The sequence below is a fragment of the Peromyscus californicus genome, unplaced genomic scaffold (assembly GCF_007827085.1).
Source record: "Peromyscus californicus insignis strain IS unplaced genomic scaffold, ASM782708v3 Scaffold_23__1_contigs__length_62951481, whole genome shotgun sequence".
Taxonomy (NCBI): domain Eukaryota; kingdom Metazoa; phylum Chordata; class Mammalia; order Rodentia; family Cricetidae; genus Peromyscus; species Peromyscus californicus.
The window spans coordinates 41,769,217-41,786,734 of NW_026294534.1; the positions used below are offsets into that span (position 1 = coordinate 41,769,217).

A 17,518-nucleotide genomic window follows, 5' to 3' on the forward strand; every position below is an offset into this window, starting at 1 on the left:
TTGTGGATACTACCTCTAACTCTAAGTCCCCACAAAGTAGGAGCTCTAATGTGTCTCCAATAAGTAGGCACTAAATCCACATAGGAGGACTTTTCTTTCAGCTACAAAAGCCCACACCTTGAGTATTATGCCACTTGGAACTAAATTTAAATGTAAGCTGTTGATGGTGATGCAAACACTTGGTCCACAAAAACCCACAGAGAAAACAAATAAAGGGGACAGGTACCTGGGACCAGAACATACGTGAATAGGTATGAGTTCTTGTTATTAATTAAAGTGGACCAGTTGAAATATAGCTGAGTTAAATGATTTTAAAACTGTGATAAAACATATAGAAAATAGATTTTATTTTCACCTTTTTTGTAGTTTATTAACACAATCAAAATACAAAGGTACAATATGGAGCATATTCATATTGTTGTGCAATTATTATCTCCTTATGTCTCTAGACATGTCTCATCTTTGCATACTAAAGTTTTCTATTCATTTATGAATGATATTCCATGGCTCTCATTCTCAAGCTCATAGCAACCACCATTCAATGTCCTTGGCAACCCATAGGCATGCAATTGTGATGTATTTGCTATTTTATGTCAGAATTATTTCACTTAGCATGATGTTGTCCAGGATCAATGATGTTACAGTATATGATAAGTAGGTGTTTTTTTTTTTTTTTTGAGACAGAATTTATCTGTGTAGCTTTGCGCCTATCCTGGCACTCTCTCTGTAGACCAGGCTAGCCTCGAACTCACAGAGATCTGCCTGCCTCTGCCTCCCGAGTGCTGGGATTAAAGGTGTGCCACCACCGCAGGGCAAGAAGGTGTTTTTATAAAAGGCTGAACCAAATTTCTTTGTTTGTAAATACTCAATTTTTCTTGTTCATATTTCCACTTGTGGGAATCTGAATTGTTCCATTCTATTGGCATCTATGGATAGTGTCAGAATGAGTATACTATAGAATTATCTATTAAATTTCTCTCTTCAATATTTTAATGAGGAAACAACATACTCTTTTCCAAAACAGCTCTTACCTGTTTACATTTTCACCAACAGTGAATAAGAATTTCAGTTTCCACATATCATGATCAACAATTGTCACATGCTCATTTTTATTTGCTTTTAGATATTTTCATGGAAGTGGAGTGTTATCTCAATTTTATCTTGTGAGAAATTCTCTTAATGATAGTAATGTTAAAGACTTTTTTTGCTTATTGACTATGTATTCTTTTTGGAAAAAGAGTCTTTGGCTGATTTTTTACTTTTTTTATTATTATTTTTATTTATTTTTTTGAAACCAGAACATTTATTTTATGACTGACTGAAATTCCTCGAGATGAACTGGATGCTGCAACAGCTGCTCTCTTGGGTTTAGGTGTTGTTCCTTCCCGGAATCCATGTCTGAATCTTCAATAGACAATATTCAGGTGCCCCATCTGCCCAGTCCAAGTAGTGTTTCATCTCTTAGCTTTGGCATTCCAATTATACTTTCTCTTGCACTTGGCCGGGTAGCCACATTTGCCACAGGTCGACTTCTGAAGGTGGTAGGGCTTAGAGCCACAGAGGCGGCACAAGGTATGCATCTTATTGCGACGCTTTCCAAAGGATGACGTTCCTTTCGTCATCTTGCTTCTGCCGCGGAGGCCAAAGAGCGGCTGATTTTTTCAACTGAGTATTGCTTGTGTTCTTGAAAATTCAAAATTCTCTATCATAGATGACACCAAATACATTTTATCTTATTTGATAGTTGCGGTTTTCTTCTTGTATCAGTTTTCTTTTATGATCAAAAAGTTAATAAATTTGTGACATTCATTTTTTTTGGTGTGAAGCATATCTTTCAGTATAAAAATTTTAAAAATCAAATTAAAAAAACTAAGAGTTTTAAATTAAGCACATCTGTATCACTACTTTTAAGTGCATGTGCCTCAAGTTGAAACATTGTTCAATTCATTTTACTATGTAATGTCTATTCTATAAGTTCTAAAATCAAGTAAATCTGTGGATTTTAACACCTATGTCTTTATTAGTACATTAACTACATAAGAAAATATCTTAAGATGCTGTACACTGTGCATTAAATAACATTTGAATGTAAGTGCCCATTTCTTTTTATTTATACTTTATTTATTTTTCGGGGAAGATAAAGGACCAAGTTCAAGTGTTTCCTTGCAACCTTTTCCTTTGCGAATAAATGTGATTATTCTTGTTTCATACAGAATTGTTTTATCTCTTAATGAACACAGTAACTGGAGTTGGTGCCACAGGAAGGCAACCACCATGGAAGGCTGCAAAGCCCAAAAAAAAAAAAAAAAAAAAAAAAAAAAAAAAAAAAAAAAAAAAAAACTGATTTTATACACACTGATTTGTCTTAAGATTCTGCTAACCCCCAAAAGCTATACTTTCATATTAATGTATAGAAACAGAAAAAAAGCCTGTAATTGCTCCAAAAGCCCATACAAAGTCTGCAACATTATTAAACTTAATAGCTGTCATTTAGACTTCTAAATCTCAGTTTGTGGTATCTAGGACTTCTTTTATCTTAACGACCAGTGACTGCATACAGATACACATTGCAGAAGAGAACTGCTCATTCCTCATTGTTCTAGGACTCTGCACCTGGACTTTTGTCAGATGAAAACAGGACACTTTCTAATGTACATTTCTGTAATGTTTCCCTTTGTCATGCACTGAGACACTCTATATTAAAATGGTTGGATTAATGGTTGACTCTGTTTTGAAGCTAATGCTTGAGAAAGCATTTAAAAGGAAGGGAGTTCATGCTCTTAACATCCTTAGAAATCGGTCCTCAAAGACCAGTGCTTTACTTGTCAATCTCCAGGACGTTGCCAGGTGACAACAAAGACCATGAAAGTTGCTTGTAAACTGCTTTGAATTGCAGCAGTTTACTTTTTCAATAGCCAAGAACAGAGGATTTAAAAAAAAAAAAAAAGAAATTCAATTTTATAAAGCTATCTAAATCTTTTTAACTACTTTCTTTAAACGTGCATAGTAAAATCTTTCATGTGAATTTCATTAAGCTTCAAGGTCATTTGGGAGAAAATGGTGAGCATATCATTGACAGAAGTGCTCTGCATTTATCGCAGGTGTTTGCCTATCGAGGAGATGTGTTGGAAGACCGGAGGCTCGCCCATTCACTTCCTTTTCATCACTAATAGAATACTCATGGGGAAATCTTAATGTCCTCTGACTTTGATTTTTGTAACTAAACTTCTATCCATTATGAAATAAAAATTGTCTTTCCCCTGTGGTTATATTTACTGACATTTAATAAATTAGCGAAAGAGAAATGGAGAGAGGAAGGAAGAAAGAAAAAAACAAGAGGGAGGGAGGAGGAAAACTAGGGAATATACAATATTTCTAATTATATCTGAACACTTAGGAATACCTGGACAACTTGGGGTTTGTAAAGGCAAACTATTTTATAAGCATATTCAAAAGCACGGTATTTACAACTTGCATTTCAATATTTTGTAATACATATTCAGGTTTAATTGAAATATCTACAGATGAATAATGACAAGTTTAAATATATATAATTTTATGAGTTTCATCAATTCTTGAACTGTACGTACTTGTCATTTCAAGACCTAAGATTTTACAGAATAATTTTCACATCTCTATCTCCTAAAGATCATTTAAATTAAATATATGTATATGCTTTAGCATGAACTAGTATTGAGTGAAATTCTATCATAGAGCTATATCAAGATGCAAATTTTCAAAACATTTGTGAATTTTATACCTAAGTTTATAACATAACCTCCTGGATTTCAAAAATAATCATGAAAGTTTTCTTCAGATAAACAGTTATAATTTGTATGCTGTGCCTTCCTTGAACATGGTAATTAGTGTAACTTGCAGATAGGTGATGTATAAGATACTTACACACTTGAACATATATTATTATTTGTAGAAAATATCTACATTAAAGAAAACAATATAACTTTAAATGAAAACAATGAGAAATGCAAACAAGTATTTTTCATTAGGCAAATGGAACGATATCTATAGCAGACTATAGATGGCCATCAACGCTTTAGAAGAGCCATATGTAATTAATTAAATCATGATTAAAACTTAGTTGCCAAAGCTTTTCTTTTTTATTAATTTCTCAATAATATATTAACATAGTTCCTGCTGTGCTTTATTAGAAAATAAATTACAGTAAACACTTCCAGCAACAAAATTTATAGACAACTTCGTTCATTATTTCAGCATTGAGATTGTACTGTGTTTGTAAACAGTTTGAAAACTTAAAATACAAATCACTCAACTCTACTTTCTTGTTCATTGTTTGAAACCAAACAGAAGTGCTGAGAATAAGCACACAGCATCTACAAATCAAATATATATTATTATTTATATATATTTAACAATGAAAATATTTCATTGTCATTTACTACTATCTTATTAGAGTTTGTGTTAGTTACGTGGCTAATCCATTTTATGAAGCATAAAGAAATTCCTTCCACATTTTTACATTACAGTAACTTTTCAACCTGAGTATTGGTAATTTTTTGTCAGCTTAAGGCAAACCAGGATCATCAGGGAGAGGAAGCCTCAGCTGAAGATTTGATTCCCTCAGATTTGTCTGAAGGCAAGTACATGTGGATGTTTTCATGACTAACTATTGATATGATAGAACCCATCCCTCTATAGGTGGTGCCACCCCTAGACGGTGGTTGTGCTGCTACCTTTCTTTGCTCTGGTGAAACACTATGTATGAGACAAACTTACAGAAGAAAGAGTTCAGTTTGTTGGGGCTTATGGTTCCAGGGGGTTGGAGTCTAAAATGGTGGAACACAGGCAGCGGATGTTAGGAACTGGATGCTAATTGTAGAAGTTGAAGGTTCATATCTTGAAATGAAAGCAAAAAGCAGAGAAAACCAACTAAAAATGGCAATAGTCTTTAAAGTGTTTAAGCCTACCTCCAGTGACCTACTTCCTCCAATAAGAACCCATCTCCTAAACCTTCAAACAGTGACATCAGCTGGGGACCAAGTATTCAAATGTCTGAGCCATGAGGGACTTTTCTCATTCAAACCACTTGATTTAGCCAAAGGTGAAACTAGGGAGCAACCCAATGAACAGCTTTTCTTCCTGATATCTGATCTGGTAGATTCCTGCCTCCAGGTTCCTGCCCTGTTTGGGTTTCTACTTTGGTATTCCTGATTGATGGACCTTAATCAAGACATGTAAGCCAAAGAAACCCTTTTCTCCCAAGGCTACCTTTATCACAGTGTGTATCACAGTAATACAATGCAAACTAACATGATGATATTTTAATTGTATTTCATATAGAAAAAGTTGTCTATTCTATTGCTTTACAATGTTCCTCCAAATTATCTTCTATATTTGTGTAAGTTTCATTTTTAGTTAAATGTTTGCTGAATTTCAATACAGCACAAAATGATAAAATGCCACTATCAACCTTATATTCTTTTTTCAATACATTATCTTAGTCAATTAAAATGTCATTTTGTCTTTTCACTTTGCTTTTTTCTGGATTTCTAGTTATTTAATTAATTAGTTAGTTAATTAATTAATTATAATAACTTTAATTATTTTACATCCTGGCTCCGGCTTCCCATCTCTCCTCTCCATCCAGCACCCCCCAACCACCACTCTGTTCCTAGCCCCTAATCCACTACTCCTCCATTTCTGTTTAAGAAAGGGCAGGTCTCACCCTGAATATCAACAAAACATGGCATATCAAGTTGCAGTAAGACTAAACACCTTCCCAAATACTAAAGCTGGGAAAGAGGATCCAGTATGAGGAGTAGAGTCCCAAAAGCTGGTAAAAGTGTCACAGCTCCCACTTTTAGAAGTCCCACAAGAGGACCAAGCTACACAACTGTAACATGTATGCAGAGTGCCTAGGTCAGTCCCATGCAGGCTTACTGGTTGTTGGTTCAGCCTCTGTGAGCCCCTATGAGCCCAGGTTGGTTGATTCTGTGGATTTTCTTGTGGTGCTCTGACCCCTCTAGCTCCTACAAACCTTTCTTCTCCTTTTCAGGAGAATTTCATGAACTCTTTCTCATGTTTGCCTCTGGGTCTGCATCTGTTTCCAAAAGTTGCTGGATGAAGTCTCTCTGATGGCAATTGAACTAGGCACCAGTCTGGTTACAGCAGATGGCCAGTTTGGGCTACATATCCACTATTGCCAGGAGTCTTAGCTAGGATCATCCTTGTAGATTTCTGGGAGATTGTCTTGCACCAGGTTTTTATCTGGTCTCAAAATGGCCCCCTCCTTTTTCCAGTAGTCTCTTCAAGTAATCTCCCCTTGCATCGCTCAATCTGATTGTTCATGTTCACAGATCCACCTTCTCTCAGTTCACTCACGAAATCTCTTCTATTTCCCCTTCCTAAGGAGATCCTGGCGTCTCCTCATGAATCCTCCTTTTTACCTAGTCTCTCTGGGTCTCTGGAATGTAGCATAGTTATCCTTTATTTTAAAGCTAGTATCCACTTATGAGTGAGTACATACTCTGTTTGTCTTTCAGTTTATGTTACCTCACTTAGGATGATGTTTTTCTAGTTTCATCCATTTGCCTTCAGAATTCCTGGGGTCCTTATTTATAACAGTTGAGTAATATTCCATTGAATAAATGTACCACATTTTCTTTATTCATTCCTTGGTTAAGGGACATCTAGGTTGTTTCCAGGTTCTGGTTGTTACAAATAAAGCTGCTATGAATATAGTTGATCAAGTGTCCTCATGGTATTATTGAGCATTCATTGGATATATGCACAAGAGTGGTATAGCTGGGTCTTGGGGGAGAATGATTTCCAGTTTTCTGAGAAATTGCCACACTGATTCCCAAAGTGGCTGTATAAGTTTGCACTCCCACCAGCACTGGAGGAGTTTTCCTCTTGCTCCACATCTTCTCTTCCTGACCTGCAACTTGTGTTTTTTATCTTAGCCATGCTGGCAGGTGTAAGATGAAATCTCAGCATCCTTTTGATTTACATTTCCCTTATAGATAAGGAAGTTGAACATCTCCTTAAGCACTTCTTGGTCATTTGAGATTTTTCCCTTGAGAATTCTCTGTTCAGATCACCACCCCATCTTTAAAATCAGATTGCTTGGTTTGTTGATATCTACTTTATGGGTTGTTTTTATGTTTTTGAAATCATCTCTCTGTTGGATGTGGTGTTGATGAAGATCTTTTCCCATTCTGTAGGGTGCCCTTTTGTTTTATTTATGGTGTCCTTTGCCTTAGAGAAACTATCATGAGGTCCCATTTGTTACTTGTTGATACTAGTGCCCATGCTATTGGTGCTCTGTACAGGAAATTGTCTCCTATGACAATGTGTTTGAGATTATTTCCCAATTTCTCTTCTACACGTTCAGTGTATCTGGATTTATGTTGAGGTCTTAGATGCATTTGGACTTGGGTTTTGTGCATGGTGATAGATACGGATCGATTTCCATTCTTCTACATGTCAACATACATTTGCACCAGCACCATTTGTTAAGGAGGCTTTCTTTTTTCCATTGTGTAATTTTGGCTTCTTTGTCAAAAATCAAGTGTCCATAGGTATTTAAATTTGCATCTGGGTCTTAGATGTGATTCCATTGATCCACCTGTCTATATTTATGCCAATACTCCATAGTGTTTTTTTTTTTTTAACTATAGCTCTGTAATAGACTTTAAAATTAGGGATGGTAATACCTCTGGAAGTTCTTTTATTGTACAGGATTGTTTTAGCTATCATGAGTCTTTTGTTTTTGCATATGAAATTGATATTGTTCTTTCAAAATATGTAAAGAATTGTGTTGGGATTTTAAGGGTGATTGTATTAAATCTGTAGATGTCTTTTGAAAAGATGGTCATTTTTGCAATATTAACCTTACTGATCCATGAGCATGGGAGATCTTTCCATCTTCTGATATCTTCTTTAATCTACTATCTTCAATGATTTAAAGTTCTTGTCACACAAGTCTTTCACTTGCTTGGTTAGAGTTACACCAAAATATTTTGTATTATTTGAGGCTATTGTAAAGGTAGTGATTCTCTGATTTCTTTCTCAGTCCCTTTACCACTTGTATGTAGGAGTGCTTTTGATTTTTTTAGTCTATCTTGTATCTAGCCATACAAATAGAGGTGTTTAGCAGTTGTAGGAGTTCCCTGGTAGAATTTTTAGAATAGCTTATCTTATCATCTTCGAATAATGATACTTTGACTTCTTCCTTTGTAGTTTCTGTCCCCTTGATTTCCTTTGTCTTATTGTTCTATCTAGAACTTTAAGTACTATATTGAATAAGTACAGAGAGAATGGACAACTTTGTCTTATTCTCAATTTTAGTGGAATTGCTTTGAGTTTCTCTCTATTTAATTTGATGTTGGTAATCATCTTTCTCTTTATCCCTTTAATATGTTTAGGTATGTCCTTTGTCTCCCTGATCTTGCTAAGACTTTTATCATAAAGGAGTATTGGATTTTGTCAATGGATTTTTCAGGATCTAATGAAATAATCATGGTGGGTTTTTTTTTCTTTCAGTTTTTTATATGGTAGATTACATTGACAGATTTTTTTGTATGTTGCCCCATCCTTGCATTCTGGAATGAAGCCTATCTAGTCATGGTGGATGATCTTTTTGATGTGTTCTTAGATTCTGTTTGCCAGTATTTTATTGAGTATTTTTTGCATCAATGTTCATGAATGAAATTAGTCTGTAATGCTCTTTTGCTGTTGAGTCTTTGTGTGGTTTGGGTATCAAGGTGACTGTGGCTTTGCAGAAAATTTGGCAATTTTGCTTTTTCCTTCTGCTTCTATTTGGTTCAGTAATTTGAAGAGTATTGATATTAGCTCTTCTTTGAAAGTCTGGTACAATTATTCCTTAAAATCATCTTGTTGTGGACTTTTTTGTGGTTGGGAGATTTTTAATGATGATTCTATTACCTCAGTTGTTATCTGTCTATTTAAATTGTTTATCCAATCTTGATTTAACTTTGGTAAGAAATTTGTCTATTTTTTTTTTTTTAGCTTTTCCAATTCTCTGGAGCAAAGGTTTTAGAACTATGACCTGATGAGTCTATGGATACCCTTTGAGTCTGTTGTTATGTCCCCCTTTTCCTTTCTTATTTTGTTGATTTGGATATTCTCTCTCTGCCATTTAGTTAATTAGCATATGGGTTTATCTATTTTCTTGTTTTTTCCTGAAGAACCAATGCTTTGTTTCATTGATCCTCTGTATTGTTCTCTATGTTTCTATTTTATTTATTTCAGCTCTCAGTTGATTATTTCCTGCTGTCTACATCTCTTAGGTGTGTTTCTTGCATTTGTTCTAGAGCTTTCAGGTGTGCTGTTAAGACACTAGTATGAGATCTCTCTAAATTCTTCATGAAGTACTTAGTACTATGATCTTTCCTCTTAGCACTGTGCCCCATATGTTTGGGTATGTAGAAAATTCATTTTCATTGAAATCTAGAAAGTCTTTAACTTCTTTGTTTCTTTGTTGACCAAATGGTAACTCAGTAGAGAGTTTTTCAGTTTCCATGAGTTTGTAGGCTTTTTGTTGTTTCTGTTGTTGTTGAATCCAGCATTAATTCATGGTGGTCCGATAAGATACAGGGAGTTTTTTCAATTTGTTTGTATCTGTTGAGACTTGCATTGTTACCAAGTATATAATACCTGTGACCTTTGAGAGAGCCTGCTCCAAGACCACCTTCAGGGCATGCAAAAAGAAAAAAATCCATAAATGCGGTGAGGGGTAGACTTTTTCTATGTGAGGGGTAATAACAGGAAATACACGCTTTTTTATGGTAACTTTCTCTTTTACTTCATCTTAAAAAAAATCTTTTGAAAAATCTGTCTCCACACAGCTTCATTCTCCACACAACTACATTTTCCACACAGCTACATTTTTCACACACCTCTTCTGCACATCTATATATCTCATCTACATAGTTCTCTTTCCTATCCACACATCTTTCCTCAACAACTACAACTACATACCTTCTCTCCACACATCTCTCTTCTATACAACCACACATCTCTATACACAGTTACATCACTTTTCACACAGTTACATCTCTCTCCCCAGTTACTTCTATCTTCTACATAGCCACATATCTCTAGACACAGTTACATCTCTTCCCCCCCCCCTTTGGTTTTTTGAGACAGGGTTTCTCTGTGTAGCTTTGTGTCTTTCCTGGAACTCACTTTGTAGTCCAGGCTGGCCTTGAACTCACAGAGATCCACATGCCTCTGCCTCTAGAGTGCTGGGATTAAAGTGTGCCACCACTGCCTGGCTACATCTCTTTTTTACATAACTCTACATCTCTCTATATACACATCTCTCTTCTACGTATCTCTTCTTACACACATATTTACACATACACAGCTACTGCTCCATCTCTCTACACAGACCTTTTTCAACAGCCAAACTCTGGACAATAATAATTCACATATACAAGGTACCACCATTCTAATGACACATTTTAAGTCACAGTTTCTCTCAGGCTAGGGAGGTCACACTGACCAGGTGTGGTGAGTAAAGCAGGTATGCAGCTCTGAGTGGTTAGGACAGACAGTGAGTGACATTGACATTCAGGACTTAAACAATAAACAGGTACTTGGTCTAACCGTGAGATTAGGAGTATGTGCATAAAGTCAATTGCTGCAAGGAGTTTATATATATATATATATATATTTGGTTTTTTTGATACAGGGTTTCTCTGTGTAATTTTGCTGCCTGTCCTGGATCTCACTCTGTAGACAGACTGGCCTTGAACTCACAGAAATCTTCCTGGCTCTGCCTCCCAAGTGCTGGGATTAAAGGTGTGCACCACCAACACCCAGTGGGAGTTTATATCTTAATGTTATCAGCCTGGGAATTTGCCCTTGTGCAATTTGTCTCCATGGGCAACTACTCTATTTTGGATTTGAAAAAGCTGACTTTGTAGCTGAAAATATTGTCATTTTCCATGTCAGTCTGAGTAATTAAAAATATCCTAGTAGTATTTCTACATATCAGAACTATATGGATTAAGCAGAAATCATCTTCCTGTCCATCCACAGCTATATGTGTGCCAAAAAAATGAAGTATATTCACAAGATAAACACACAAGCTGTGGGGAAAATACCCATAGCTGTTTTAAGGGAAGTAATATAGTAACACATAAGAAAATTACAGACAGAAGCAACTGGTTTTCAAGGTCTGTGGTCCCATAAGCCTTGCTTACTGAGATTCTTCCATCAGAAATCTATTCATCTGGTGGGTTGAAACCTGAATTATCAAATGCTATCTGTTGTATATTCTTAATGGCCACTGGCAATATGGTCAGATTTAGGAAAGGTTCCATGTAGTTATGAGAAGGTATGTTGTTTGGTGTTCGGGTGAAATTTCCTGTAGATTTCTTTTAGGTCCATTTGAGTCATAAGAACTGTTTTTTCATTATTTCTCTGTTTAGTTTCTGTTTCAATAACTGTCAATTGATGATAATGGGGTGTTAAAGTCTCCCACTCTTATTATCTTGAGATTTTTTGTGTGATTTAATTGTTATTCATGTTTCTTTTACAAATGTGGGTGCCCTCACTTTTGGGGCACAGATGGTCAGAATTGAGAAATCATCTTGGTAGATTTTTCCTTTGATGAATATGAAATGCCCTTCTTCATCTCTTTTGATCAATTTTGGTTGGGAGTCTATTTTGTTAGATAGTAGGAAAGCTACACCAGCTTGCTTCCTAGGTCCATTTGATTGAAAATTCTTTTTCCAATGCTTTGGTCTGAGATAATGTCCATTTTTGAGTTTGATGTATGTTTCTTGTAAGCAGCAGAATGACGGATTATCTTTTCATAGCCATTCTATTAGCCTGTGTCTTTTTATTGACAAATTGACTCAATAGATATTGAGGGATATTAATGACCAATGATTGTTAATTCTTGGTATCTTGTTGTTTGTGGTAGTAGTAGTAGTAGTAGTAGTAGTAGTAGTAGTAGTAGTAGTAGCTCTGTGTGTGTGTGTATGTGTGTGTGTGTGTGTGTGTGTGTGTGTGTGTGTGTGTGTGTGTGTCCCTGTTCCCAAATACCCGGGAACCACTTCCCAAATTACTGTACAGAGGCTTATATTAAGTATAAAATCTTGGTCAATAGCTCAAGCTTATTACTAACTAGCTATTACATTTTAAGTTAACCCAAATTCTGTATTTGCTCACTGCCACGTTTCAGTTCCTTTTCAGCATGGCACGTTCATCTTCTGATCCCCATGTATCTGGCTGGTGACTCCTCACTCTGCCCTTCTCCTTCCCTTCATCATTAGTTTGATCGCCCTACCTACACTTCCTGCCTGGCTAATCAGCATTTTATTAAACTAATTCAAGTGACAAATCTTTACAGTGTACAAGAGGATTATTCCACATCACATGTGTACTTCCCTTCTTTGGGTATTGCTGGTATGAGATTATCTATGGACTCTGTTTTTGTGGGTATAGTTTTTCCAGGGGTTGGAGTCTTTCTTCTAGTATTTTCTACACGGCTGAGTTTGTGCTTAGATGTTGTCTAAATTTGACTTTGTCATAAAATATCTTGTTTGCTCTCTCTATGGTGATTGACAGTTTTGGTGGGTATAGTAGTCTGGACTGGCATTAGTCCAGACCATTCTGGATTTTAGGGTTTCTGTTGAGAAGTTGGGTGTGACTCTAATAGGTCTGCCTTCATATAATACTTGGTCTTTACCTCTTGCTGCTTTTAATATTCCTCCTTTGTTCTGTATGTCTAGTGTTTTCTATGTGGCATGGGTATATTCTATTCTATTCCAATCTATTTGGTGTTCTGCAAGCTTCTTGTACATTTATATGCCTGTCCTTTAGGTTGGGAAAATTTTCTTCTATGACTTTGTTAAACTTACTCTCTGGGTTTTGACCTGGGTTTCTTCTCCTTCTATTTCTGTTATTCTTAGGTTTTGTCTTTTCATGGTGTCCCAGATTTCCTCGATATTAGAATTTTTTTTAGGTTTAACATTTTCTTTGTCTGATGGGTCTATTTCCTCTATCGTGTCTTCAATGCCTGAGATTCTCTCTTCCATCTCGTGTAGTCTGTTGGTGGTACTTGCATCTGTAGTTCTTATTTGCTTACCCAGATTTTCCATTTCCAGGAATCCCTCCATTTGTGTTTTCTTTATTGCTTCTATTTCCATTTTCAGGTCTTGAACTGTTTCCTTCATCTCTTTGTTTGTTTTTTTCTTGGTTTTCTTTTAGAGATTTATTGATTTTTTTCCAATTTTTGTTTGTTTTTCTTCTCAATTTCTTTAAAAGACATTTTAATTACCTCTATCATCTTCAAAAAGTATTTTAAGACTGTTTTCTTGTATTTCAGCTGTGTTTTATTGTTCAGGTCTTGCTGTTGTAGGACCCTGGGCTCTGGTGATGCCATATTGCCCTTTTTGTTATTGATTGTGCTCTTACACTGGCATTTAGCGTCTGGATTTGGGATGATTATAGGCCTTATTGATTCCTGCATTGGTCATTGGATGGATATTTTGTTACTTGACTTCTCTTTCCTCTCTGATCTTCTAGCCTGAGGTCCCTAGATCCAGCCTGGCCTCTGGTAAAGCAGAAGTTTTCTTACAAAGCTGTAGACTAGGATATGAAGCCTAGAGTATGGGGTGGTGGTGGTGGCGGTGGGTGTGTGTGTGTGTGCCATTTGGAATTGTTGGACAGGATTAAAGGGGTATTGTGGAGGCTGGGTGGTGTCTTATCTGGGTTTTTGAGTACCAGCTGGACCTCTAGTGAGGTTGCCAGGGCTGTGGGTCCTAGTATGGAGCCCAAGGGAGGGGGTACAGCCTAGGGTTATTGGACATGTTTTAAGTAGTGTTAGCTGGTGGTGGTCAGTGTCTTACCTGGGGTTTCTGGGTCCTGCCTGGGCTCTGGTAAAGTCAAAGACTTCTTCCAAATTAGAAGGCTGGGATATGGAGCCCAGTGGTCGGGGTGCAGTTTCAGGTTGTTGGACAGGCTTAAAGGGGTTTAGCAGGAGGTGGGCCATGTCTTCCCTGTCTTCCCTAGGGTGGAGACCAGGGGAGGGTGTATAGTCTGGGGTTTCTGGGCAAGCTTTTGATTTTCAGTTCATAATCCCCTATTTATCATTTGTACTTGCTATTTTATCATTTTGTAACTATGTTTTCCTGTTTTAAACAAATACCACACATCTTGTAATTCCAATCCCAAAGCATTTGTTTATTATGAGTTTCTAGATAGAATATATACGTGTATTAAATAAGGTCTGGTTTATTATTTGGTCCGAAGAGGAACCTGTGATAGAGTTCATCCCCCAAAGAGTCAGAAAAACAGACACCAAATTAATTATAAATCTAGGCCAAGGCCTGGTAATTGGCAGGATCTTAGGAGAGTTTTTAAAGCTTTCAAGATCCCACAGGGAACATCAATACTGCCCTCATGTTAACATGCCAACTTTCCTATTATGAAAAAAAAAATGTGGATCCCATTATAGTGCCTAAATCCAGCACCTACACAGGCTAGTACTGGGCAGAATATTCCCATTTTCCCATTCACAGATTGCTCTCGTACCTGTAGTACACCACACCACTTGTCCACACAGTTGTGTCTGATGACCTACAGTGTACATTTGAGAACCAGAGTGTTGAAAAGGAAAGTAGCCTTATATCTTTGTTACTTTCCTGCAGCTGTCACCACATATTATGACAAGTTAAGTAACCTACAACAGCACCATTCCATTTTTTTACACTTAAGAAGTACAGGTGTCTTTCCCTCGACCCTTGCCCTTCACTACCCCCACTCATGTCCAGGCTGTTCATGTAGATCTCATTCCATTTCTCTGTCAGTGGGAGATCCCCGTGTCTTTCTTGGGGTCCTGTTTTCCAGGTAGCCTCCCTGGTGATGTGAGTAGCAGTCCAGTCATCCTTGTTCCACATCTAGTATCCTCCTATGAGTGAGTACATACAGACTCTTTCTGAGTCTGGGTTACCTCACTCAGGATGATTTTTTTCTAGATCCATCCATTTGTCTGCAAACCTCATGATGTCATTGTTTTTGCTGAGGGGTCACCAACTGGATCAGGCCCTCTGAATGGATGAGACAGTTGATTGGCTTGATCTGTTTGGGAGGCATCCAGGCAGTGGGACCGGGTCCCGTGCTCATTGCATGAATCGGCTGTTTGAAACCTGGGGCCTATGCAGGATCGCTTGGCTCGGCCTGGGAGGAGGGGACTGGACCTACCTGGACTGAGTCTACCAGGTTGATCTCAGTCCGCTTTGCTCTGGAGGAGGTGGAAATGGGGGGTGGGCTGGAGGGAAGGTGAGGGGAGTGGGAGGGGGGAGAACAAGGGAATCCGTGGCTGATATGTAAAACTGAATTGTATTGCAAAAGAAAAGAAAAAAAGAAAAAAAAAAAGTACAGGTGTCCAAAACTCAGTTTATAGGGATAAGATCAAGTTAGAAGTAGACATTCTTTATTCTAATAGTTGGTGAAGGCTCTTGGTAGACTCGATGTTTCTGGTCCTTCCCAGTTATTTGATAGTACCTTCTATTCCTTGATTCATTCATGATGATGCCTCTAAAGGCAGCCATACAGCATTTTCAAATCTCCTCTTCATTCTCCATCCCACTCCCAATCCTTTCTTTTGTCTATATATCACCTTTTCTGCCTATCCTTTTGTCCCTTTGAATCATCAGACTAATGCCTGAGTCTCATTTATAAGGATTCCTTACTGCATGTTCTTTAATGGTATATGCAAAATTACTTATATTCTAAAGGTACATGGTCATAGATTATTGAGATTAGGTATGAAATGATTCTTTCACTATTGTAGTGGGGAGTATTGTTATACATCCTTCCAGGTTAAAAAGACCAAGGAAGGAATTTATATGATTCAAAATATGTTCCCCTGGAATTTCAGCTTTTAAAACCCTGAGATGAAAAGTTAAAATAAAAAAGCAAAATGCTTGAGGTAACTCAGAAACAACAGACATTTAGAGAGATAGACAAACACAGACACATACATAAATAAGCACACAACAAAGGCATGCAATATATTTTCTCAATTAGTCAGTTTGAAGAGAGATAATCACATTTAGTCCCAATTCAGCCTTAGAAGATCAAGGACAAAACTAGAAGGTGACAGGAGTGGAGGACAATAAAGAGACACTAGGTGCTGGAAACTCATCATAAAAATGATAGGCATTCCAGAAGATAAAGTGGAACAGATGGAAGAAAGGCAATAATTAAATAATAAGAGATAATTCATCCGTGATGACAAAAGAATCACATCTGCAGACTGAGAGGGCTCACTGAGTTCCAGGCTGTATTGATGAAAAAAAGACCCACACTTGGCACATCTTCTGAGCCTCCTGAAGGATAAGGACATAGAGAATAATAATATAAGCATGAGGTAAACTTTCCAGACTTCTGACAAAGGAAAAAACAAACTAGTAACAGCTTAACTTGGTTTGCAAACTTAACGGATAGAGAATAATGGACTCATATCTATAAGCATCTGTAAAGTGTGTAGTCATAGGGACCTATGGACAGGGAAGATAATAGTCATGTATCTGGGAGAAAGAAATATTGTGAGGACACATGGAAATCATGGAATAGTCATGCATGTGTCTGTTCTCAAGAAAAGACAATTAACAAATACTTGATCTGTAGGACAACTCTAAAAATAGGATTTGTTAGAAAGAAAAGGTAAAGAGCAGGGCAATTGCCACTCACTATATGATGCCTTTGATCATTGAGTATAAAGATTTAATCTAGTAATCAGTAGAAAAAGGTGCAATTAAATTGTGAAATAATTTCCTAATATTCAGAGGCTCATTCTCTAAGGTTCATACTGCCCAAACAAGCAAACCTGAGTTCAGCTATCTACTAATAACATAAAATGCCAGTTTAAATGTAATCATTGACATTGCAGCTTAGAATGGGAAGAAAGGAAGTTCTCTGGAGATCTACTAGTTTAGTCAACTGATGAACTCTAGGTTCAGTGAGAAATGTCATCTCAAAAATTAATGTGGAAGTTAATAGAAGAAGACACTTGATACTGACCTATGGGCTTACCATATATGAACATATGTGTGGATACACATAAATCTCTCTCTCTCTCTCTCTCTCTCTCTCTCTCTCTCTCTCTCTCTCCTTACACACACACACACACACACACACACACACACACACACACAGACGAGGGAGGACTTTCTCAATAGATGGAACATGCTGCTGATAGATGCTGAATACCACAAACCCCCAAAGACTTAAGAGTCTGGAAGAGATTCAGTCAGATGGAAAGCTGCTTGCTAAAACTGTTTTCTGGGAGAGTACTATGGAAAGGAGTAAAGAATAGCTGTGAATGCAGAGGACATGTTAGAGAAGTCTTAATGATGGGAGTTATTGGTAACCAAGGATATAAGTAAAGAATATCAGGGAAAGAAATACAGATAAAATGAAAACAATAAATTAGTAGAATGGAAAATGGACCTTTAAATTAACCATGGGAAAATTGGAACTGATGGCAGTTACATCA

The 17,518-nt window shown here is 36.9% G+C and overlaps 1 pseudogene; it reads right to left on the bottom strand.

Annotated features, from left to right (window-relative positions):
* Positions 1-680: 680 nt before the first annotated feature.
* On the bottom strand, positions 681-2,136 carry LOC128119110 (60S ribosomal protein L37-like; annotated as a pseudogene).
* Positions 2,137-17,518: the final 15,382 nt, after the last annotated feature.